The 11,600-nt window shown below is 42.8% G+C and overlaps 1 long non-coding RNA gene across 1 annotated transcript in view; it reads right to left on the bottom strand.

The window, feature by feature from the left end:
* LOC130368225 (uncharacterized) overlaps window positions 1-3,562 on the bottom strand; it is a 17,551-nt gene extending 13,989 nt beyond the window's left edge. Inside the window, exon 1 of the long non-coding RNA XR_008892379.1 lies at window positions 3,085-3,562. This is a non-coding gene — a long non-coding RNA (uncharacterized LOC130368225). The remainder of the gene's footprint in view (window positions 1-3,084) is intronic.
* Between the last annotated feature and the right edge of the window lie 8,038 nt (window positions 3,563-11,600).

The following is an 11,600-nucleotide window of genomic DNA, read 5'->3' on the forward strand; positions in this document are numbered from 1 at the left end:
TATATCATACATATCATATATCATATACATCATATACATCATACATACACCTGCCCCCCATCATACATTACATACACACATCACACATACACTCACACCCTACATATACAACCACCCTTCCTGCCGCCGCCTGTATTCTCGGTCTCCTCACCTGAGCCGCCATGAGTGGACATCAGAGCTGTAGTCCCGGCCGGTGTGAGGTCAGATTTCCGTCCTCCCCCTCCTCCCCTGCTCTGTGTTTTCCCCGTGCAAACAAGCAACCTCCCCGTGGTGGATTAGGTCCTGTGGAGACAGGGGGAGGGGGAGGGATAGAGCTGTGTGCGGGGGATGGAGCTGTGCACGGAGCTGTCTACATCCTCTCTCTCCCCCTGCTGTGTCTTCTGAGCTCCGTCCATCCTCCGGGAGGGGAGATAAGGGGGCTCTGCAGTCAGCTGGAGGCCGCCGCCCCCTCCATACACTCTGAGCGCCGGTGTGAGGTGTAGACTTCCATCGGCTCCTGCGCCTCACACCGACATTAAAGAAAAATAAGGGGGGGAAGTCTGTCTGTCCCTGCCCGATACAGGGCTAAATCTATAAACAATTCACCTGCCCGGCGCCCAAAACTACTTGTCCCGGGCGTCGGGCTATAGGATTTCCACATCCCTGACACACATACATACACACATATACACATACATACACACATATATACATACATACACATACATACATATACACATAGATTCACTTGCTCACATATATACATACACACACACACTGACATACAATCACTCACATATATACACACACACTGACATACAATCACTCACATATATACACACACACTGACATACAATCACTCACATATATACATACACACACACTGACATACAATCACTCACATATATACATACACACACTGACATACAATCACTCACATATATACATACACACACTGACATACAATCACTCACATATATACATACACACACACACTGACATACAATCACTCACATATATACATACACACACTGACATACAATCACTCACATATATACATACACACACTGACATACAATCACTCACATATATACACACACACTGACATACAATCACTCACATATATACACACACACTGACATACAATCACTCACATATATACACACACACTGACATACAATCACTCACATATATACATATACACACACACTGACATACAATCACTCACATATATACATACACACACTGACATACAATCACTCACATATATACATATACACACACACTGACATACAATCACTCACATACATACATACACACACACTGACATACAATCACTCACATATATACATATACACACACTGACATACAATCACTCACATATATACATATACACACACACTGACATACAATCACTCACATATATACATATACACACACACACTGACATACAATCACTCACATATATACACACACACACACTGACATACAATCACTCACATATATACATATACACACACTGACATACAATCACCCACATATATACATATACACACACTGACATACAATCACTCACATATATACATATACTCACACTGACATGCAATCACTCACATATATACATACACACACTGACATACAATCACTCACATATATACACACACACACTGACATACAATCACTCACATATATACATATACACACACTGACATACAATCACTCACATATATACATATACACACACTGACATACAATCACTCACATATATACATATACACACTGACATACAATCACTCACATATATACATATACACACACTGACATACAATCACCCACATATATACATACACACACTGACATACAATCACTCACATATATACATACACACACACACACATACAATCACTCACATATATACACACACACACACACTGACATACAATCACTCACATATATACACACACACACACACTGACATACAATCACTCACATATATACATATACACACTGACATACAATCACTCACATATATACATACACACACTGACATACAATCACTCACATATATACACACACACACACTGACATACAATCACTCCCATATATACACACACACACACTGACATACAATCACTCACATATATACATATACACACACTGACATACAATCACTCACATATATACATATACACACACTGACATACAATCACCCACATATATACATAAACACACACACACTGACATACAATCACTCACATATATACACACACACACACTGACATACAATCACTCACATATATACATATACTCACACTGACATGCAATCACTCACATATATACATACACACACTGACATACAATCACTCACATATATACACACACACACACTGACATACAATCACTCACATATATACACACACACACACACTGACATACAATCACTCACATATATACACACACACACACTGACATACAATCACTCACATATATACACACACACACTGACATACAATCACTCACATATATACATATACACACACTGACATACAATCACTCACATATATACACACACACACACTGACATACAATCACTCACATATATACATATACACACACTGACATACAATCACTCACATATATACATACACACACACACTGACATACAATCACTCACATATATACACACACACACTGACATACAATCACTCACATATATACATACACACTGACATACAATCACTCACATATATACATATACACACACACTGACATACAATCACTCACATATATACATACACACTGACATACAATCACTCACATATATACACACACACACTGACATACAATCACTCACATATATACATATACACACACTGACATACAATCACTCACATATATACATATACACACACTGACATACAATCACTCACATATATTTACAGTTACTTACAGTAAGGCCCCATCCATCCCTCTCTGCACATACATAGAGATAGACACACACACATATATGTGTGTATATATATATATATATATATATATATATATATATATATATATACACACACACTGACATACAATCACTCACATATATTTACAGTTACTTACAGTAAGGGCTGCTTAGACTGGTTTGTGGCCGGACATGTTGTGGGCGGGGCCTCCATTTGCCTCCCTCTGCCTCCTCTGCTCCTGTCTCCTCCGTGTGGAGAGAAGCAAAGAAATGGCAGATAATGACAGGGTGAGTGGCGCCCCCTTGCTGCAGGGAGGGCACAGCACCCTCCATTAAACCACATACAAATCTCCAGCAATGGATCCTTTTTACTTCACTTGTCAGCCTGAGTCTGCACCTCCTTTTGTGAGGGCACTAGAGGGGCAGGTGAGGAAAAGGGCAGGGGCTCCAGCCCCCTTTCACTCCTATGTGTGCACGTCCCTGCTGCAGACCCTCATTAAATATTCCCTTTTCTCTGACCCCCCTCCTCCTAACAGTGGCGCATATCCTGTTTCCATAATCCCCTGGACCCTGAGCATACCCTTACTTACAGTATGCAGGCCGCAGGGACGGGTCCTCCAGGCGCCGGCGCGATGATGTGACGTCATCGCGCCGGCCTTTAGTGGATCTCGTCCCCGCAGCTCACACGCTGTGTACTCACAGCGTGTGTGTAAGGTTAGTGCAGTGTTTCCCAACCTTTTTCGGGTCGTGGCACACCTCGTAAAAAAAATTTTTCGCGGGGCACCGCTACCGAGGTTGACGAGCAAAAAAAAAGAGGGAAAAAACGCACTGCACTATATCTATTTATCTGTCTCACTGTCACTCAGTACTTACTGCACTTGTCTCCTTGGAGGACCGGACTATAGTAAAAAAAAAAAATATATATATATATATATGTATATATATATATATATATATATATATATATATATATATATGAACAAATTCCTATGCACACTGCATATATCTTATCTTGCATATATCTTATTTTCCCCCACATTAGGCTGGCAGTATAGTCCCCACACATTAGGTTGGCAGTATAGTCCCCCCACATTAGGTTGGCAGTATAGTCCCCCCACATTAGGTTGGCAGTATAGTCCCCCCCACATTAGGTTGGCAGTATAGTCTCCCTACATTAGTTTGGCAGTATAGTCCCCCCACATTAGGTTGGCAGCATAGTCCCCCCACATTAGGCCCCGCATAGTCCCCCCACATTAGGCCCCCGCATAGTCCCCCCACATTAGGCCCCCGCATAGTCCCCCCACATTAGGCCCCGCATAGTCCCCCCACATTAGGCCCCGCATAGTCCCCCCACTTTAGGCCCCGCATAGTCCCCCCACATTAGGCCCCGCATAGTCCCCCCACATTAGGCCCCGCATAGTCCCCCCACATTAGGGCCCGCATAGTCCCCCCACATTAGGCCCCGCATAGTCCCCCCACATTAGGCCCCGCATAGTCCCCCCACATTAGACCCCGCATAGTCCCTGCAAGGGATAACTATAATCTACTCAGTACCCCTGGTACTGGTTCTCTGTCTTTTCTGTACCCCTGGTACTAGGTCCAATTTGGCTTAAGGCTTGTACTGGCCAGGAGAGCGTCTTGTCAGGTGTGGAAAAAATACATGCACACAAGATGCCTTCTAAGTACGCTCTGTTTTACTATTTGCCAACGTTCATATATATATACCATGTTGCTTAATAGTTACAAGTCAGCAGAACACAAGAACAGGATGTACGTGCACAACAGTTAGGAATCAGCAGTTGAGATAACGAGAAGTACGATACGAGCCTTGCGGTTACAAACGGCAGAATCAAGATATATCATACAAGATTACAGAATTAAGATACACATCATACAACATTACAGATCTGTATTATTCTATCAAGACTCTTGTACCCTTCAATCCCCTCTTAAAACCAGTTGTCACTTTAGACAACTTGGTTTTTCTTGTTTTCTATTTTCTTTTGAAAAGTCTTTATGTAGGCAGTATAGCCTTCTGCTGAGTGACGGTGAAGTAGAGGGACTTGGGTGTCTGATGAGGTGGAGAGGAGGATTTTAGTATCTGCAGCAGGTCTTGGCTTGCAGCGTTTCATACATAAGAAAATAAGTTTTATTGATGCATATACTATAAGGGCAATGACAGTAATGTGTATTATGAGCTGCAGAACGCCCCCTATCCATCCTCCTACGCCCTTGAGCCAGGTAGCGGGATTCAATATTGAAAAGGTATCCCCCCACCACTTATCCCTGTTGATTTCATTGTCTTTGGCATATTTGTCCCTCAATTTTTGTATGTTCTCAAGCTGGTGGTGCATCTGAATTGTTCCTGAAGTGTCTATGTAATGGCAACAAGTAGGACCTATGATTTGACACATCCCTCCTTGAGCTGCTGTGAGATAGTCCAAGACTATTGCGTGTTGGTTAGTCACTATCATCAGTTGATTTTGCACGGACACAGAGGTATTAGTAATTTCTAAAATGTCATATATTTGGTCGTCGAGGTAGTTAGTGGCTTCGACTAACTTATCCCATATTTGCATCACCATTGGATATATAAAAATGGTGCTAAAAAGCTTGTTGGTTATTCCCATTTGTACAACATGTGGCCTACCGTTTTCCCTTTCTTTGTTATCTGCTGCTCTTCGGTATAACATATGTTTAGGAGCTGCTCTCATGTCAATGTCATCGTTGGATATGACAAAGGTGGAGGGGGTAAGTCTAGCTAGGGTGCATGTGCCTTTGACCCCTACCGGCAACCACTTGTAGGCTTCCCTACCACATACCCAATAGATGTCTCGTGGGAGCTCCCAGAAAGAGGAATGTTGATTGATAAGTTTATTAACTATATCAATGAGTCTAGAGGCATTTGTTAAGTAACACCAGGAAGGTATCTGCCCTAATCTACCGCAGTAGCCCACATCTGGGTTATTACATATTGGATCAGTAAGTTGGTATTCTGACGTGTCATTGCATGGTTGGTGTCCTGTTATATTATAGCAGTCTACGTCTTGAGTAGCCTGAGTAAAGAGGGTGTTATATGGCCATTTTGGGTCATGTAAGTACCTTTCTATCTGGCTGGGCTTAAGAAGATCAGTACTTGCGGATGTCCTGTGAAAACTAACTTTTATCCCTTCCGTGGGGATCTCTCCTAGGTCTAATATATGTGTGACTACTCGAGTTACCCAGGAACCCCCTTTGAAAACCAACATTTGGTGTGGTCCTGGGCCTGGGCTGCTTAAGTTTCCCTGCCACCATGGCTGCCCCACCCATCCTACTATAGGAATACCCACTGAGGTGTTCCAGCTCTTTGCATATCGTGCCTCATTGTCAGCAAGCATGTCAAAACAGTCTCCCTGAAATAATTCATATGAGGGCACAGGGATAGCAAAGTAGGGCATGCTTTGGGCAGACACAGGGGCATGGGTGCATATCCAACAATCCTTCGCAGTGAGGTTTTGTGCTAACATTATATGGTGTTTCAGGAACTTTTCGTTTGGGTGTCTCTCTAATTCATTCTGTAGAGTCACCGTGGGGTGAATCAAAGTCAATAAAGTCATTAATGCAAACATCAGGAGAATTAGTTTCTTCAACCATCTGCCAGAACAAGGCCAGGGCATCAGCGGGTACATCTTTCGGTAGGCTTTCAAGGTCAGGGCTGTCTGCCCCCGTTATTACCTCCTTTGGGTGATGTTGAACGAGTTTGATCCGAGAGGCGTGGATCCAAGAAGGGCTGTCTTCCGTGAGAACCGCCGTCCTCTTCACGGCAACAACTGTGGTTGGGGGTCCAAAGGTGAAGTCTCCAGGCTTCTTTCCTTTCGACAGAGTCTTAACCAGGACAGTGTCGCCTTCCTGGAACTGGTGTGTTGGTTCCTGTGGGAGAGAAGGAGAATTACAGACAACATTTTGTTCTACTTTATCAAGGGTTTGGATGAGGTCTGTGACATATTGTTCCCTTATCTGGTCGAGGTCCCCTTCTTCTGTTATAAGTGGTCGTTGGGCCCATGGAGTCGGGAAAGGCCTACCCATGAGAATCTCAAAAAGGGGAGAGTTTTAAAGTCTTATGGGGGGGTCATTCTAATTTCTGAGAGTATGATGGGAAGGACTGGTTTCCACTTCTCAAAGGTGCTCCCTGTGGCCTACTCCGTGGAAATGAGCAATAAAACTGTGGCACTGTGTTGGGGTATGCATGGTGTCCCCTCTTTGCAGATCAATCCTGTTACAGGATTTTTCTGCAATACCGGATAACACCAATCATATTCCTCTTGTTTGAGAACAGAGGACTGGAGAGAGAAGAAGTTGTGTGTCTTCGAGTGAAGGAGGTGTAAGAACTGGTAACATCAGTGAGACAGGTTTGGTGTGGTCTGCTAGAGCATTGCCCTTTGAAATGTGATCAGTCCCACGTGTGTGTGTCCTGCAGTGAATGAAGACTAATTGTGATGGTAGGGTAAGTGCATGTAAATGGTGACAGGTTTCTTAGCAAAAAGTGTACAGGCTCTTGTGAGGGCGATGAGTTCTGCAGCTTGTGCGGACTTATAGGGGATGGACTGGGCCTTGAGGACAATGTCAGGTAATTGGACAATAGCATAACTGGCATGGTAAACATTGTCATTGGGGCGTGTACATGACCCATCTACAAAGACTTCTGGAGCATCAGGTATGGGCACTGAAGAGAGGTCGGGTCTGTGTGAGGTGTCAGTGTGGATGACTTGCAAGCAATCATGTATGTCCGGCATCACATCATCATGAATTTTCAGGCCAACTAGTGTGCAGGGCCATATGTAGGGAAGGCATACACCATTTTCAAGTATGGATTACTGAGGAGAATTACCTCATATCCAGAGAGCCGTTGTGTTTACATGTGTTGTGTATGTAGGCCTTTAAGGAGAGAGATAACATCATGAGAAGTGTACAAGGTAGTGTCATGTCCTAAAGTAAGGATGGTAGATTGTTCAACAATCATAGCACAGGCAGCAAGAGCTCGCAGACATGCCGGCATCCCCTGTACGGAGACGGGCATCACCTTTGAGAAAAAGGGCACAAGGACGTAGTTTACCTCCATGAAACTGTGTCAGCACACCCGCCATGGTTTTACAATTGTCTCGTGCATACATGTGGAAAGGCAAATTGTAATCTGGGAGACCTAGCCCTGGGCTCGTTATTAAAAGCTTTGTACATTTATGAGGACCATTTGATTAGATCTGGTTTGCCTGATAGGGTAGCATCTCTATGAGCAGTCGGGAATCCACTGTCTGCAGTAGTTTATCATACCCAAGAAAGATTGCATTTCCTTCTGGGCGTGCGGGGTGACCAGGCCCGCTACAGACTGGACTCTAGACTTGCTCAACTCCATTTTGGCAGAACAAAACCCAGATATTCAACCTGTTCACAACACCATCCTCAAGGCAGGCCTCCTCAGAGAAACTACACATTAACAAATCATCAACATATTGGAGGAGAACAGAACCCTGGGGGGTGTGCCATGATTGTAAAAAGGCTTGGAGGACAATGCTGAACACAACTGGTGAATCAGCATACCCCTGGGGCATTGCACACCAGGTTAACTGTAGTCCCTCAAAGGAAAAAGCAAAAAGGAGTCTGGTCTCTTCGTCCACTGGGATCGAGAAGAAAGCATTCTTCAGATCGAGGACAGAAAAATTAGTTGCCTGTGCTGGGATTGATGACAACAGTTGGGTGACATCAGGAACTATAGGGGCAATAGGCACAATTAGTCTGTTGATGGCTCTCAGGTCTTGTACAAAACAGACAGTACCATTGGGTTTAGAGACAGTATGTTCCAAAACTCAAGTTTGTAGGAAATGTTTGATTATAGGGCGGATACCTTTTGATTTGTTTCCTGTGACAAGGGGTACTGTTTTTGGTAGACCGGGAGAATGTCTGGTTTGAGTCTTGCCTTGTATGGTGTACAGTCAATATGTCCTACATCATGGTCTCCATGTGACCAGACAATGGGGTCTACCTCAGGTGGGACTTGGGTCGGGGACATAACAGGATAATGTTAGTACCCTGCAGGTGTGACTATGGGTGTCAGACGTGACATGTAACCTGGACTGGGATGAAGTGATATGTAATTTGAGTTTACATATGAGGTCTCTTCTCAGGAGGTTTACAGGGCATTCAGGTATGATACGAAAGGAAGGGAAGGTTAAATGGTCACCCTCGGGGCATTGTGTATACAGGTGCTATGAACATACTCAATTTCAAACAGTAGACATATATATACGCATATATATATATATGCACATACATATATATCCCCTGAAAAACAAAATTACACCAGATCCGAAGAAGAAGAAGAAGCTGTCATGCTCCCTGTAAACCCCGCCTTACTCCTCCCAAACCTCTATGTCACCAGTCACCGCCCCTTTGAGTCTGGCTTCTTGTCTTTCCCCAGTTCTGGTCAGTCACCATGAAACGTCTATTATCACATGTGTTACTGACAGTGTTACTTTACATCAAGAGACATACAAGAAACATGTAACAATACCGACATTTACAAATACTTAACGTACAACACACAGGGCCCACATTCTCACCAAAGATATAAAAATAAAAGTGTACACAGCTCTCTTAAAAAAAAATTAAAAATAATTATCTCCAATGCGCATTGTTTATAATCCAGTAAACCATTAGCTTGATTTTAAATGCCTAAAGTAATGTTTATCAATTAAATAGTGATCACTTTTTTTATTTATTTTATCTTCTTGGCCAAATTTCTTCTGTTATTACTCCTGTAATATAATCAGACAATTAATCGCATTTCCTGATAAATTTCATTTTTTTTTTTTTTTTGGCATCAACCCTGTGTTACTGTGAAGGCAAGAAATTTATGAAATATCATCAAATAGTTCAATTTAATACCACGTGAATATATTTTTCTTTTAACACCATTTTCATTACAACACAACAGCTTCACAGGGAAAACATTCACTGGTCATTTGCTATACACTCCTGATTCTATACACCTCACACATATATAACATACTTTATATCATAAGAACCATCCTATAAACGCCATCATATGACCACATACACAGGGCTTTCCAAGCGATTTACCACATCACTCCATTCCATAGCATTGAACACTCATCTTCACTTCATTTATTCCAGCAGTGTCAGCTCTGCTCATCCTACATTCCTCACACTGCTTCACATGCTTTCTCCTTCACAAATCACCTGCTTTTCCACCAAAACGTTGAGTCTCTTTTTCTGACAACAATCTCTAATCCTATCAAACAATTTACACAGCCCTGCATCATAACGCCAACATGCTGTGAACCTTTCCCAAAATTCAGTAACAGTTTCACCTAGTTTTTGTTTGCATGCCACAGCAATAGGCAGTGATGATTTTTGTTTGAAAACTTGGTTCCTCTTCTAATTCTCTCCATATACGCTCTCTACCCTTCTCGAGATTACAAATGTAGTTGTTAGAGTGGGGGTCAGGTGGTATTTATCATTGGCCCCCTCCCTTGGGAATGGGCTGGAGTCCTTCATGAATTCTGACCAACCAGCTATATCATCTACCCATGGATTCACTAAGTCCCATCCTGTAGGGCTAACTCGGGCCACATAAGCCTTACATGTTTCATTGGGAAGGGGAGGAGGATATGACTTAGATGATTTGGAACCCATGTTCAGTAATTGGTGCAAAGCCTCAATTTCTGGAATGGCTGTGCTAAACCGTTAAGGTTCCGACAATTCCTTTCAACAGAGTAGGGATTCTCTAGTTTAATTGCACCAATCACTGAGCATGCACGGTATCTCTGAACAAACTGTCACTTGCTTTCACCACATCCCGGGTCAACAAGTTGCCTCTAGCCGGGAGGGTGGGGCGTCTTACAGATGTTTTGAGAACCAGCAGATTATTACTTATTATTATTATCAGTATTAATATTATAAGTTATATGCACCTTACTCTATACATTAAAGCAATGGGTAGTATACTCACGTGTCTTCTTAAGCGTAAGGGGAAAAAAAAGGAAGTTACAAGTAAAACACTAAACAGAACTAAACAGAAATACAAGAAGTTTTTGTAAGCGTTAAGCCAAATTGAAACAAGACAACCACCCTGGATTGTCAAATTACTCTTAGTTCCTCATTTCCCCTGTTCCCTGAACAGAAGGCAAATGCTGTAATACTGTGTCCCAGACACGATATGAAAGTAACTGTTATACTTACTGGAATCGAGACGTGGCCAGTGCCCCCCGGGTTGACAATACCACACAAGGATATGGTTCTTACCGGTTCGGAGGATGACCCTCTCGATCCCGGACGAGCCCCCAGCTGCAAGGGATAACTATAATCTACTAAGTACCCCTGGTACTGGTTCTCTGTCTTTTCTGTACCCCTGGTACTAGGTCCAATTTGGCTTAAGGCTTGTACTGGCCAGGAGAGCGTCTTGTCAGGTGTGAAAAAAATACATGCACACAAGATGCCTTCTAAGTACGCTCTGTTTTACTATTTGCCAACGTTCATATATATATACCATGTTGCTTAATAGTTACAAGTCAGCAGAACACAAGAACAGGATGTACGTGCACAACAGTTAGGAATCAGCAGTTGAGATAACGAGAAGTACGATACGAGCCTTCAGTCCCCCCCACATTAGGCCCCGTAT

Source organism: Hyla sarda, chromosome 4 (assembly GCF_029499605.1).
Source record: "Hyla sarda isolate aHylSar1 chromosome 4, aHylSar1.hap1, whole genome shotgun sequence".
NCBI classification, from domain to species: Eukaryota; Metazoa; Chordata; class Amphibia; order Anura; family Hylidae; genus Hyla; species Hyla sarda.